At 44.1% G+C, this 16,322-nt stretch overlaps 1 protein-coding gene across 1 annotated transcript in view; it reads right to left on the reverse strand.

Annotated features, from left to right (window-relative positions):
- Positions 1 to 16,322, reverse strand: part of ARHGEF5 (Rho guanine nucleotide exchange factor 5) — a 38,702-nt gene that overhangs the window by 18,836 nt on the left and 3,544 nt on the right. The window lies entirely within an intron of this gene.

Below are 16,322 nucleotides of genomic sequence, written 5' to 3' on the forward strand. Positions count from 1 at the left end.
TGCTCTTCTGGTTACCTGAGCCTCCCATACCACCCAACTAGAAAAATACTACTTCTCACACCTAATACAGACAGCTTTCAAAAATGGGCTCCCCAAGAGCAGAAAGACTGTTTAGGGATGCTGGTGATCTTGGACATGAGCTGATGGCTCAGAAAGATTTACTAGTACTAAAGACAGGATGGCCTATAAAGGCTTGAACAGCAAGATCCTCAAACTCAAGCCCACACTGTGAGAAGAAGAACAACTCTTGCTCACTGTGCTGTTACGGATGTATACAACACTAAATTTCCTCTAATTAAGCTCAAAGACCCAGTTTCCACTTCCCTGGCTCTGTTGCAAGGGATTTGGACAGGTGAAAGGAGAAGCTTAAAGCTGCATTTGGATTGATTCCATGATGATACTAGGAGACAGAGGGAGTTGCACAGCAGATCAACATTGGAAGCTGCCAAGTGAGATTTGTCTCATCATATTATTGCCAGGTGTTTTGCACACCTCAGGGAGAGCAAGAGAGAAGCTTTGGGAAGTTTGCAGGGACAGGCAAACTTTCTGCAGAGACACTGGGGGAGGACTTACACACCTACTCAGGGAAGCAGTTCAGCTCCTGCTTGCAGGCTGGTGCACTGTCGTGAAAGATGCAGATGTCTCTGCAATAAGGATTTTGTGGAGATGGGAGAGGAAATAGTAAAACAAGACTGACTGTGTATGACTTCACATATAGAGGAGCTACGTACAAGAGCCCAGTAGCTACTAGAAGAGACTGTCTGTGGAGCACTGCCATGATAAGCTCCCACTGCAGGTCAACTTGGTGCTCCACTACAGAGGGGCCCAGAAGACCCCAGGAGCTGGGTCAGACAAAGTAAGCTTTCAACAACATTTGCAGTATGGCCAGTAACATGACAGACGGCCTACAGGAACCCATCTTGCAACTGCCAGCCTCTAGCAAGCTACACAAACTCTCCCAGAAACTTCACCATGACCACGGTTGGGGTTTATCAATCTTTCACATCTCTCTGGATCAGATGCTGAGCTTGCTATCACTCCCTTGTATGCTGACACTATTTGTCAAATGAGATGATCTGTTGTCCCCTTGTTAACGTGAAGTTAGCCACGCTCTTCTCCCAAGAGGGCCTGGAAATCCAGGACTTCAGTTCACATGCACCTAATCTGTAGGTGATTCTGGGCACACAAACACACTGCAAGCTGGAGACGTGAGATAGTACAGCTGGCCACATATCGAAATGAAAACAAAGGGGCAATGCTTGGTCATACTGCAGCAGGAAGCACAAGAACTGAGAAGGGCAGGATGCAGAATGTGGCCAGGTGAGCAAAACAGGGCAGCAAAGCACTACTGGACAAATTCCTGCAATGATGCACACATCCATCCATGGCTTTCCCAGATTACAAAAAGCAATGTCATACTTCCTTCCAGTGTGGGTTAATTCACCTGAATGGATATGACAAACACTTCTGGTTTTAAATAGAAAGTACCTCAGCTTCCCTCCCCCACCTCCTCCAACAAGCAAGAAAGGAGAAATAACAAGTACTATCAAGCACAGACAAGCCCTTCAGCTAGCCAGGAAACAAGGCAGCACAGAATTAAGTGGAGCCTCAAGATCTTCCTCCTCCAAAACAGGGGACAGACCTAACTTTTGGTGTGACATCTTCACCCTCCCCATGCAGTACTGGGTAGCCTGGGCTGTGCTCCCCATCCCGCTCCCCCTGCCCCTGCCCCAGGCACTGGGGAGGCCCACACACACTGGCTGCTGTGAGCACATTCCCAGCAGAGAAAACCCTGCCCTACATGTCACAGGAGCTGCAACAGCAGAGATGCTCCATAGCCCACTGGGCTGCCCATCAGTGCACCAAGCACGCCATTTCACCAACACAGCAGCAGGGGCTTCTGGCTGCGAGAGGAGAAATCCATTCAAAACCTTTGGGCAGCATGGACAAGGGCACTGATTTTCTTATGAAAAAAATACTTTCCCAAACAACCCATCACTTGGTCCTGGAGAAGAGAAGGCTGCATGGAGACCTCATAGCAGTCTTCCAATACCTGAAGGGGGCCTACAAGGATGCTGGAGAGGGACTTTTCATCAGGGACTGTAGCAACAGGAGAAGGAGTAATGGGTTTGAACTTAAACAGGGGAAGTTCAGGTTAGATATAAGGAGGAAGCTCTTTACTGTGAGGGTGGTGAGGCACTGGAATGGGTTGCCCAAGGAAGCTGTGAATGCTCCATCCCTGGTGGTGTTCAAGGCCCCACTGGACAAAGCCTTGGGTGACATGGCTTAGTGTGAGGTGCCCCTGCCCATGGCAGGGGGTTGGAACTAGATGACCGTAAGGTCCTTTCTAATCCTGACCATTCTATGATTCTATACCCTTTCTAGTGTGGCCACATATTAGTACAGAAATGCTAAAGCCAGGTTTAAGTGCTGCAGCTCTGGCAGGAAAGTGCTCCACATAGGCTGTAACAGCCACCCAGAGAGCAACAAGGCTTCCCCCAAGCCCCTTCCTGCTATTTCAGCTCGGCTTAAGCATCTCAGTCACACGGTTCAGATACACTTTAAAAGGAGCTGGGTCTGTGGGGCTAGCTCAGAACCTGCCTTTCTAAATACAAAATCCAGAGGTCTCTGGGAATTGCCACCAGTTACCATCTCTCTTGGGAGGACACAATTGCTCTCCAATTTGTGAGAGACTCAGGAAAGGGGTTGGTGCAACTGCTCTAACATAAAGCCTGCCCTACCACAAGTCTAAACTTTACTTTGATAGAGCTACTCATGCCATACCTAGGCCTGCTTTCTCAGCTGGATGCTCCCTCCACATGAGAAATGCCCACTGCATGTATTCCTCTGCAAACAAATGGTTACCAATCCTCACACACCACCCCGAGCTGCTCTATCACTGTACAGCCCATTAAGAGAGGTGAAGGAGTGGAATCAAAACTCTCGAGCTCAGGAAGAGATTACACAGGGTGCTACAGATAAGAATGAAGGAGGGAAATAATGTTATGTGGCCACAGCTCTGAGGGTATGGAGAGCAGATGGAGCTTGCTGAAGGAAAGAGCATAAAGAATAAGAAAAAGCAATCTAAAAAGGTATGTGTTAAATTAATGTAGGATGTACTGCTGTGCTAAACTGTCTACATGCTGTTAGCATTCTGGGAACTAGGAGCTGCTGCAAGTGTTTCAGGAAGGAGGAAAAAAAAAAACAAATCTGTCAAGAGTACCTGATCTCCTGGAAAATGCATCTGAGCTGCTACTGAAGCTTGGGAAAAGTGAACGAGACCTGCTGGTCACACCAGTGCAGACTGTTTGCCTGACTGCTTAAATACTCCCAGCAGCATCTCACTAGCTTTCACTCACAGTAGGCACACTCAAGCTATACTGAGCCTATTAATTATCTAATGATTCACTAACTGAGGAAAAAGAAAATAAGGATACCTTTCCTGCATTTGTTTCCATTTAAGTAGATTCTAATACTTAATGCTAACAAAAAAAAAAAAAAAGGTGCCAAAGAAACATCAATTTGGGTTGAACAAAATTCCACCTTGGAAATTGCTACTGAACATCTGCCAAACAGTAAGTGAAGACTATGGTCTGGATTGCACATTGCACTTCCAAGAGATGCAGTAAAAATGACTCAGTCTCAAGATAAAATGGGGTCATCCATGTATCAGAAAACCCAGTTCACTTTAAGTAGACCTTAAGTATTACACTCCAAGCAGAGCTTAAGTTTTATACTTATAAAGCAATGATAAGCCTTGATATTCTGCAGTCTTCTAGCACAGGACCAAACAAGAATGGTGTATGGTTCTCACTGTTGTAGCTCAGTAGAAAGACTACTGACACTACTGGGCAGACAGGCTAAGAATTCCCACAGTGAAAATAACACACAGTCACTGCATTAGGTGTGTGTAGGTCTCTGTACAAACCCTGGGGATAGAGAGATGACCAACAGAAAACATCTGTGGCACAAAACGGGGTAAGTACTTCCAAGATGTATGTTATGGTTGTGCTGGCTGCTAGCAACCAGCTATACACATTCCTAGAGAGCAGGCTTGCTATGAACTAGAGTTCCCAGTTTCTCTTCAGAGTGATTCAGGGCCTAGATTGGAGACATTCTCTAGTTAGCAGGAGAAATTTTGTAGTCTCTTACTATGCTACTGAAGCATGAGCCAGAATCCCACGCTGCTGTTTTTGAGTCTCAGACTAAAGAATGCTAATGTTTGCACCAAGCCATTTTGACAGATGCAAATGCCATTAAAACATCAAAGGGCTTGGAAACACACTTGAAAGCTTGGCCTTGCCCAGACTGCACAGTGGAACCATTGCTGAGCACAGTTGTTGTCACGTTACCTGTAGCAGTCCTGAGCACAGTTAAGCTACAGACAGATAAGGATGAGCAATATTCAGCAAACTGAACTGGGACAAGCTGTCCTCCCCTGCAGAAAGGGCCTCCAAAGCTATCCTGTCTGATGTTCCTGGCAAACATGCAATATAACCTCTTTCACAGCCGGATCAAGTTCTACATTGAGATCTGTATGATTCCTTGCTGCTATTACCAATACCTTTTACAGGACAGAAGATACAAAGTTGGAACTTTTCAGCAGTATGGGAAGACTGATAAGCTAAACATCAAAATATACCCAGCCATAAATATACTGGCAGAATGCTGCTTTTGTATCAACATGTAAAGATTATCCTGTGCAACCAAAGCAATTCCTAAAATAACAAAACTGCACTTGTATATCATACTGTGCTAATGACTCCTACCAGCACAACTTCATCAGCCATAACAGCTATACCTACAGCATGTACCACGTATCTGGCTTCAATATTGTTAGTACCATCAACTGGTAATCAACTAACAATAAAAAATTGCTGAGATATCAAGATACCATGAGACAGCAACAACAAAAAAATCTTGAACACACTTTGTGCTTTTAGAATGCATGTTTTCAGCCTTAGCTCCCATAGCATTTTTAATTCCCTTATGACTCTGGTAATGAGATTTATTAAAAAAGTTAAAAAAAAAAAAATAAGACTTGCATCATAATCACAAACACTGGGTAATATTGTAACAGTGATGAAGCTTTATACTGAAAACTGCAGCTAAAGAAAAAAGAAAATCCATCCAAAAGAGATGCAGGGATGTGTGTGGGAAAAGGATTTTGGTACAACCCTCCCCTAACCCAGCTCTTCAGGGAACAAACCATTCTTTCTTGGAAATTTAATTGATGTGCTTAGACTGAAGAAGTTAACAAGCACAATGAGTTGTGTTTGCTATTGGGAGCAAAAAGTATTAGATATAAATAAAATGTTATAAGAAATGTAAATGTGGGAAAGCACCAGCAAGGACCCCTTCCCTCTCCCCGTGGAAAAATAGCTTCACACACCCAAAGCCACAGGAATTGTGTGGGTGCTGAATAGGAAGGTACTAATGCAAACACATGGAAAACTTATTACTTACAGTATAATGCCTGCATGGCCAACTGGCACAGGTTTATTGTGCACATCACAATATTTTCTGTTTTTCATACAGTCCCACTTCCTAGAATCATGTGGTTATGTGAGAATTTTGGCTTACAGTTAAGAAAAATGTATGTCTGGCTTTTAATGGGTGTGGAAAAGCCCTGAAAAACAAAGTATGACTCAAAAATTAGATCTTGTTGCCTGAGTTTATCTTATTTTTTTAAGCATATGTTAAATGTTAAGACTTAACTTGTGACCAACAAGATCAAGGCCAGTTTCCCTTTCCCCCTCTCCCTGATCACTGTTTTTCAGCAGTAGGGAGTGATGATATTGAACTTGTCTGCAGGGTATTCAGACATGATCCAGTGAACTACAGGAGATACAAGAAACTAAAGACTGGCAAAGAAATATGCTGTGGTACTAGTGGGTTAACAATGATGAATAATCAGTTTTATCAGGCCCAATTTAAGTATTTGCAGATATTCTGCAAACTTGATCGGCTCACGGCCCAGTCCTAAAAAACGATGTGGCGCTCCTTCAATTCCTTCCACCACTGCTGACTGTACAAAACATTCAACCCACCTGGAACGAGGTCCTAATAAATTGTGATCAAGACTTGACATGGTGCCCTGAAATCCAGAACAGATTAAGGCAATGCGCATCCAGGTTGCTGCCATCTTATCCCATGTGACCACACATGAGCCAGCTCAGGAAGTGATCAAGACAAAGAAAGAACCCAGCAGCAGTGATGTGAACACCCAGAAAGGCGTGACACAGGAGGAAAAAAACAAGGAATAAATAAAGGTAAGTAGGAGTGCTCCCTGAAGTAGCTGTACGTGCACAGCTACGAGCCATAGCAGCAAGGGCAAGGAGTGGATGGGAACAAGAGGCGAGCGGGGAAGCAGAAACCTGAACTTGGACCTAAGCTCTGGTGAAACCACACCCAGGCTCTACACGCAAGCCCCTGATGCTCCAGCGTAGGTGTCTTGCTGCATGTGACTCCAAGTGCTGGTACAGGTATACCCTCAGCAGCCCACACGGGATTCACCTTCATGGTACCAGCCCTCTTGCTGCCCTTCCAGGTTAGAAGCAGGTACTACGGGAAGCAAGATGTTCTAATTGGACTGACAAACAAGGGAGCCATTATTTTACAGTTTAATGATTCCTTTTCTCATTATTGCCACTCACTCTGCCATTCCCGTGAACCCAAACTCAGCCTTCTCTTCTCAGCAAAGGAATGGGTTTCTAAGAGGACAGTGCATAGCAGCCAGGTGAACTCAAAGGAGCCAGCCCCTGTGAGCAACTCTGAAAACAAGTAACAACATGAAGAAGCTGCTAGGGAAAGCCCTGGAAACCTCCTGAAACCATCTGCGAAGTCTAGCACGGAAATACTGCAAATGGAAGGGGAGGGGAAGGCATTTTTGTGACCCTGTCTTTCAGAATGAGCAGCGAAAAGTTGTGTAAATCAGTGTTTTAAATGGTGTAACTGATATACATCAATCTTATGAAATGCTTTTTATAACTAGCTTCACCAATTACCACTACCTTACTTCACAGTTTATAGTAGTAATTACAGCTCACAGATGTTGTAGTTAAGACTTAGCTTTGGTTCCTAATACTGTAATTAACACAGCATATTATAAAAATTATTAATAAAGGGAAAAAAAAAAAAATAGAACCTTACAGGTTAAAAAAAAAGAAAAAAAAAAAAAAAAGACTAGCACAGCCAGATCAACAATACCTATATTCCCTATTTCAGCAGTATTTCTTCTTATTTCTAATGGGCAAAAATTATTACCACCTATTTTTACACACAGTACCAGCTCCAAGTCTGCATTAGTTTATAGATTTTATGCCAACTTAGAAATATTACTAGCATTCCACGATGTACTAATTTCAATATCTTTTCCATGTTAATAACTGAGTGCAAATGCAGATGGAAAAATTACAGATATTTTAATCCATTTCATTTTTCTGCATATGAATGAGGGGACAGAATCTGCTTCCCATCATCACCCTTCAAGATGTCCTACAGTAGTACCCCTTGATGGCTCCATGGCTCTTCAGGTATTAGCTGAGCAATTTAAATCCTGAGATTGCCCTTTGGCAGCCATCGAAGACACCAACTCTGACTCCTGACTGGCCTATGGCTTTCTTTTCCTCAAACCTGTGGCACATAAAACTACCTCTCTCTTTACCCTCCCAGGTTCCACCCTATCAGATGGTGATGCAGAGGATCAAAATAAGGTATGTGTACCTTAAATTCACCCCAAGCTCATGATTTCAGTGTGCTAGTGAGAACTTAGAACATGAGGCAACTTAACTCCTAACAGTCACCATGACTAATAATGTAATACAGACCCAAGACAATTTCCTTTACCTCTTTATGACACGATCACAAAATAATGCCAGCTCTGGCCAAGGAATGTGAAGTCCTCGGTACACTCGCATCCACCACCCTATGCAAGTGTGCATGCTATATTCTAATTGAAGTTGTGCATACTTCAGCGTGAATGAGAAATTTCCCCTGGGAAGCTATAGGAACCCATTTAATGAAATCTAGGATTCGGCTCACTGTCTTTCCCATTACCTGCAGCACACTTTGATCAGTGGGGCATAAAGAAACACATAAACATGAGATACAGCAGAGTTTCCCCAGTTCAGCCTCACAGGCAGCTCACAGTCATAACTTCTGACACTGCCCATCAAACTCACCTAAACAAGTTTATCAGACCTGGCACACAGCAAAATGCTCTGCTGTAAAAATAAATATCATTACAGACAACAAAGAGTACAATCACCGTAATTTGGGAAAACTAAGAGCAATAGAGGTGCTTGAAGTGGGAACAGTTGGGAGGGTACCAAGAAAGAGGGTGGAGATGTCAGTGGACCATGCCCAAGATGGAGGGAAACAGTGAGAGCTCTCCTTCTTTAAGTCTGCTTCCCAAATGCCCCCACCATATGGGAAATGGGTCCTTAGGGTTACCCCTTCCAGACTGCTGCACTTGAGGAACCCGGCTTTTGTCACAAATGCTGACTATTACTGAACCCAGCACCTTGCCTCTTCCATGTATGACAGCCAGCTGGTCAGCATATTAGTGGACAGGCACAGGCACAAACTGAGCAGCTTTTCCAAGTCCCTGGCTCAACAGGTCAGAAGAACTGCAAGTGAAGCAGAGAGCTGAGGACAAGTGAGGTCCCACCCTTGCAGCAGGCTGATGCAGTGGTCCTTGCCTAGGAGGGGCAGCAAAGCAGGAGGGTTTAACACCACAAATGCAGTTACTGCTTTATGAGCAATGGCTCTGCCTTTGCTTGGTGGCAGATCCTGCAGCGCTCACAGTTGTATCTGGCTTCAACTCATTGCACAAGGCTGTTGAAGGGAAGAAGTGACACACATCTTGATGTGACAAATCTACTCTGTCACCCTTGGCCATGCCTTACACAGGACATATGACACAGATGACACTAGATGGCTCCCAAGAAGCAATCGCATTAAAGAAGGTGTAATTACAGCTATACCCACAGCATTACTGCTTTTGTCATAGTCATGGGGAAACACCCTGCACTCCAAACTCTTGGCTATTCCTGCTCTACTAGCATTTACTCTAACAGAAGGCAACAAAGATACATCCATAGGACTGCTGCTTTAAGTCTTGCCTCCACTAACATCTGTAGCTTATGGACAATTAAACATGGTTGCTATCACCTACAAATTTCAAGCTATTGGGTCCACAAAGAACAGTCATCATCAGTAATTAATATAGCATGGAACAGGAGCATACATGTTATGATAATAGGTGCTCTCCTTCCTTCAATTCCCCACTGTAGTCATTCATTAAAAGAAGGATCTACAGAAGGCTTAGGTTGTAACTAATGTTTTTCAAGGCAACCGAAAACTGCGCCTTCATCCCCAGACCTCATCCAGCAGAACTGTCAGATCCAAATTCTGGCAGTTTCCAGCAGTTTGTGCCTGTCTGAGGGTCATCTGTGCAACTGAGGTAATACTAACTCCTCCTACCTCATAGACATACTCTCAGGATTAGTCAGGGAGTGGCTGCTCAGCCCACTGAATATGCAAAGCCCTGTTACAAACTTTGTATCTGATTGCAACCCTAAGCAAAGACTTATTTAAGCAATCCTTTCACTAACAAAAATATACTGACTGCTCAGTCTGTTCTTTCCTTCTGTGTTTTTTGCCTCCAGGCTCTCTCAGATACAAAAGATGATCCCAAAATATTTTCCTTTTGTGCTGCAGTTTTTCAGTACAAACAACAGACACATTTTTCACCCAAAATAATGTCTATAACTAGATGTTTCAGCTCACCTGGACCAGTGTTACTCTGGGATCATACTTATACTATCGGGATCCCACTGCCCAGTCAAAGAAATCCCCCACCCCATAACCTCACATATGTCAGATATTTACAGTTGTCTGTTTCACACTGTGTCCACCTTCACATGAGACTTCTGAAATTCCATCTATTTTATGAGCTTAGGACATACAGCATCAGATAGCTTTTGCTACCCCTAAGCACAAAACTGTGTCTCTTTACCAAACCATTCTTTAAAACCAAGTTGGTGGTTTTGCACATTCTTACCTCAACACTTGTGTATTTGGCTCCCACATCTGTTAGTACTTTATCATTATTTAAATACACTTCCAGTCTTTTTCCACTGTCACAACCAAACTGTGCCCAATGCCATCTTTTAAATTAACTTTTCAAAGGTGGCATTCAGGTAAAACATAACACATTTCAGGGCAGATTTTCTTCCATATTGCCTTGAGATGTCTGATTATGCCAGATTCTTTGCACATGCAATGCAGCACATCTCATCTTTTCTTGTTCTGTTCTTTTTTGAAGTCATTTTGCTACAACTGTCAGAGACAGTCAATCCATTTTTCCCCTTTCACACACAGATGCCTATTTTCATGCTTTTGATATTACTGTTATTACACGCTCTGCAGCTAGATAGGTAAAAATTATGCTGCATACAGAATAAGAAAAAATGGCTCTGTTATGTTTGATAACACCCCCTGGGCAACTCAGCTGCTATGATTTTTCTATACACACAGCTACAATTTTAGGCTGTTTTATATGGCCCTGACTGTCCCTTGTGACTGGTCAGAGCACACACTACTGTGACATAACTGACATGCCTGGCCTTGCTCTTCCAGGATAAGGCACATCTCATTGCTCCAGCATACGTCCAAATTGCTCATCTTCCCTTCTATGCACCTCTCTGAAGTGAAATAGCTCAGTTTTACTCATTGTGCAGAAACAGGAAGATAAGATGGACTGCCCAAGCAATGTCAGAAGACTGCCTTCCCAGATGGCATGAGACTTGCACCCAAATGAGCAGTGTTGACCCTGTGCCTACAGGAACACCTTATAGGTTTCCCTTCAGTCCTCTCACAAGCACTAAGAAAGCATCCCCTCTTCCCAGTGGTACTCAGGGATGAGGAGGGAAGTGACAGTGATGCATTTCCCATAATTCAACATAGCACCAGATATTGTTAAGAAATTACTGGGAGACTTGAGGGGTAAACTCATCTCTATCACTTGTACGCTTAGGAAAATATGCCATGACCCATAATCTGCTACAGAAACAGGGATAATCCCACTTCACTTGTCTCCCCATCCTCTCTCTGCCCTGTGGTTTATCACAGCATAGAGCCTTCGCAGGGCTGTGTGCTGTACTGCATCCTACACAGTACTACCCCCACTGCCCACCCTGAGCCTCTTCTTGCCTACGAAAGGCAAGAGAAAAACACCTTTCCTGAGGAGAGGTAGAAAAGGGAGAGAGAAGTGCACCATTCTCAAAACACCCATAAGATCCATCAGCTATACTGTACTCAGTCTCAAGCCTGATCAAGCTCCATGCGAACACTGTGAAGCGAGTTACAGAAAGAGAGATACAGAGAGGCAACAAACAATGGGAAAGGTTATGTGAGCTATATTCAATACCAACAACCACAACCAAATCCTCACTCTTCTAAGTACTGTGTGGTGAGACACTGCTCCTGCCCTGCAGAGCTGGCAGTATACTCAGAACATCTCTTCTCCTATAAATCCAGCAACAGAAGGGAAATAGATACACACTGCACCTACTCAACTTCATTGCTATCAACCAGATGGTCCTCACCTCCAAAAACAAACAGTGATCTCAGAGTACTTCAGAAAGGAGACCAACTCAAATGCTGCAGCTAGATTACAGTTCAAAGGCACAGAGTTACCTCAGATGCCTGTACTATGGAATACCTACAACAAAGTTTCTGCATCTGAACAGAAGCTCAGGATTAATCCATGCCAAAAGGATTTTGCCTAGAGACTGTATGCACTAAAGACACAGCTACAGCATCAGAGCATCCCCAGGCACTGGTATGGCTATGGCATCCTTTCTTTTCCTACGAGATGAAGTATACTGGCAAAGCTATACTCCTAGTGGTGTACTTTTACAGTTTCCACTAGCATCTCCTCACAGGACAGGAACCTGTAGTAAAGTCATAAGGGCTCAGTTACTATTTATGCTATTCAAATAATATACGTAGGCACTTTTGATCATTACACCTGTAAGCTCTTATGAGCATAAAGAACACATAAAATAAAGCTTACACATGCTTATTTTTCTGTAGCTGCCCAGCAACGCTGTGGGCAAAGCATCTCCTTGCCACCTCTCCTCCCACAAGTGATGCGTGTGTTGGCTTAACACTGATCTGGGCATCTATTTCTATTATCAAATGAATACGCAAGTGCAGCCATTGCAGCCACCTTGTGGCAGCTGTGAAGAGCGCCAACGTCCATGTCACAGGTCTGCTAGTAACCAAGATTCATGCCTCGTGCCGCATGTCCCCCGATTATCTCAGGGCTTCTGTGACTCAAAAGAATTGTGCCCCAACATGACCAGGATACTAATCCCCTCCCCTCTCAAGGGTGTATTTTGGATCCATCAACTCTACTGTTGGCTCCATCGATGAAGCAGCGGCCATTCCTCACCTCTCCTTCTACAGTCACACCCTCTGCTCATCTGCATGTGACTCTGCTCTTCCCACGGGTGCCACGTGCAGGGGCCTGCCAAGCTTGTGGATCCCACTGGGCACCACCTCAGCATGAACCTGGTGAGGATTTGGGAAGTTTTGTGTATGATCAGCAGCAGCAACTCCAGTGCTGAATGCACTCTGAGCACCACCAAGGCCACAGGCAACAGACCTCACACACCGAGCACCTGCGTACAGATAGATGTTCACTTTGAGACTACAAAGGTACTTTGACATCTGAATGTCACACACCTCTATGTGACTCACTGCAAATAGGATATGTTCTCAAGACGCTAATTTATGGCCAGTTCTGCTTTAATGCAGTATTCGCTGAGCAGCAGGTTCACATGTTTCCTCCCACTTCAGTTCACTTCTTGTATACCATCCAGTTACAGTTTCTATAGCCACTCCTCAACCTCTCCTAGCATCAGAATACCCTTTATTTTGTATACATTTACATATGCATCTATTTACATATGTACATTTGTACACATGTAATTGTAATCACCTTCCCCCCTTCTAAATTTTTCCCACTATCAAAACCCAATAGCCCATTCCCTGACCTTGCACTGAGCTTGTACTGAAGTCATGGGAATTTCTTCGACTTCATCTAGCTGTAATCCAATCACCAATCCATGAGTTCAAAATGAGTCTCCACCACAGGTCCCCACAAGTGTTCAGCATGGCACCTGAAGGAATAGTGTTTAAAACAACAGACGGGGAATGGATTTTGTCTCAGCAAACTAATTCCACTAGAAAAGCAAGAAATCTGGAATGCCTTGCTAATGGGAGCAACAAGATTAACAAAGCGTTCCCAAAAGGGTACCCCCTACCTTGCTCAGGCACTGAAAACCACCAAGAACCTCACATCTAAAACAAATACAGTAGTTTGCAACTTTTCTGCAATGGTGAACCTTTCATAAGTATCAGTACACCACAGCCAAAGGACAAACCTTCTTTGTATGTCAAATACTCTTTCCCACACAAAGCCTAACTCCAACACATGCTTCTTGACAAAGACACAAATGCAGCTGACCTAAACCCAGTCTTGGCTAAACTGAGTTCTCCCAAGTCACTCAAGAGTTAAGCTGGGCTACTGAGCACATCAAGGCAGCTATTCTCACACATCTGCTGCAGTGGGAAGGTGAAAAAAATACATTAGCTTCCATCAAGATTTAAGCTAAGGTATGCTTGTGACAATTCCTGTGTCCCCAGCCTCTTCAGCTTGCCAATAGAGTTCCATCCTCTGCCCTTATTCCCAGTCCAACAGTGCCCTTTCTTTTTTGGCTGTATAGGCACGTGTGTGGTCTCACAATGCACCAGAGCAGGTAACAGATGTGGATGAGAACAGGTAGGCATGACGGCTTCTTTCAACAGCAGTGCCAGCTCGAGAGGATTTGTGCAACCACAGCCTGTTTATCCAAGCATAGAAACATAGGAACTCAATGTATGACTCCCTCTTGCATCCAATCCTGCACAGGCATGGAGCTGCTCCTGAAAGAGGTAGTCCCTCTCCGTGTTACTCATGTCCAGTGGCATGCTACCCTTCTGCATCAGACCTAGCACTATCTGGCCACCAAGCAGGCTGATCCAACTTCCAGATCATAGTTTTTGTTTAAGGAAGTGGGTTAATTTTCAGTTGGAGCAGTGATTGAATTGATCTGAGGCCACTTGGTCACTAGATCCGATCCAAGGGAAGCAGCAGGAGCCTGCAGTCAGGACTGGATGAGAACTGATTGTTCCTTCAGCAGCAGCCTATAGTTACACTGGATTAGCCATCACCTGAAGCTGTACTCCAAGCAACACAAGTTATTCAGTTACATTTCTCAGAAAGCCCTGTCTGAGCACAGGCACAGTTAGCTGCTGCTCTAAATCATATCAGTGCCCCTATGACTACAGCTCTTCCCAGAAGCAAGAGGTTAGCACCGGCAACAACTGTAAGCTGGTGGTACAAGGGGCCACCTTTTTGCTGGAATGTGTCATCCTGGCAGCAACAGGCTCTCTGATCTAGCACAAAAATTTGTAGCAAGACTTTGTGGTTAGGAACCAGGCTGGAAAGATTGAGATAAGAAATTAGCGAGGGTAATCAGCCATTGGAATAATTTACCTGGGGAACCAGTGCAGCCTATCACTTGGTATCTTGAAATCAAGACTGGGTACTTTTCTAATAGAATTTTGGATTCAATGCAGTGATAACCAGCTGGGAATGTAAATACCTGACAGGGGTCAGAATAAGGCATCTGTCCCCAAATGGCTGATACTATGAACATCAACTGCTCATCTCTCAGAAAAGGGAAACAATTTTCCTCTGTACAGCCCAAGTGCCTAAACGATAGAGTGCAACTATACTTGCACTGTCACTTCTAAGTACTTCATTAAAAGATACAACAGGAGTTCAGCGAGGAGCTGCAAAGCTGAAAGGAATCACAGAATTTACCAGGCATGACTACAGAAATAAACTAGCTATGTATAACTTAGCTACACAGTAACCAAGCAGCCAACATCAAACTGGAAAGATACCAGATGACAGAACGCATGGTAAGCCTTAGAATCAAATATTCTTGGAAAAAAGTCTGATTCTGATTATGAATTTGAAACCCCTTGTGGGCTATTAAACTTTGTCTGGGATAACCATGGAGAGTGAATGTAATTTGCATGAATACAAACTAATTAAATATAACAGCCCACTTTAAACCAGACTCCAGAGTAGAATATGTTAAACAAAAAAAAAAAAAAAAAAAAAAAGTTTGGCTCTAGCTCTAGAAAGCACTTGAAACAAGTGAACTGTAAGATTAAGAGTCAATAGAACAAGATTAAGAATGCCTATCTAAAGTTAACAGGATGAAATAATAAAGAAAAAAGGTCCCAGGGAAGAGAGTCTTCCCAGAAAAATCTCTCAGGATGCACAAGAGGTTCCCAGAGGAAGTATTTGGGTTCCACTATTTCACACAGCAGGAACAAGGGGCTTCAGCAAGAGCACCAGCCTCAAGCCTGGCTGACTGTTGTCACTTGCAATTACATTGTATAACCTCACTCACAGATTTGATAAGATGGCTCTGTTACTGTACAGACAGCTCAGTGCTACCCTCAACTGAGAGCTGGCAAAATACAGAAGCCAACTGAGCTGTTCCCAGTATTAACAATAACCAAGAATTAAGAAGAACTCAGATTTGGTACAACTTCATGTCCGATTCGCAGATGCCTCCTCCTCACCCAATTCAGTCTGAAATCTGGGTCACCCATACATTATTCCTCCAAACCAAGCCACCTCCCTCCTATGCAGCCCTTTAAAAGGATCTCTGCCCTTATCCAAGCCATCTCCAAGAAGCCATTTAAGGTACGAGAAACTCCAAAGCACCATGGAATCAGGTCACAAAACTTTTAACATGCTACAGATGTGGTTTGGTCAGAGGACCAGGCACACAGCTCAAGGAGAAGCCAACAGCATCCCCATCCAGCAGCTCCAGACTTGGCCAAGTCTGCAATAAGTCAATACAGTTTAGTCGAGCTCAGATCGCCTTCCCTGGCTCTGTATTCCCTACCAGGTTTGATCCAGGTCTTATCCAACCTCTAGGAATAGAGGAAGCACCAAGCGCTAGGATGACACGGGTGCTGGGGGTAGATGGGTCAGGCCAGAACCGTGGGAGCTCAGAAGTCCCTGCAGCATGTTGTTTGGAGTCCTGAGGTTGCCACCAGAGCTGCTGCAGTGGCAAGGCTCCGAAGAGGCTGCAGAACGGAGATGGGAAGCTAGTACCTCTCCTTTTCGTTCTCCTCCCTTCCCTCCGCGACAGGCCATAAAAGTCACAAGGCGCCAGCCA

Source organism: Pezoporus occidentalis, unplaced genomic scaffold (genome assembly GCF_034315485.1).
Source record: "Pezoporus occidentalis ecotype Australia unplaced genomic scaffold, CSIRO_AGI_Poc_V1 ctg182, whole genome shotgun sequence".
Lineage (NCBI taxonomy): Eukaryota > Metazoa > Chordata > Aves > Psittaciformes > Psittacidae > Pezoporus > Pezoporus occidentalis.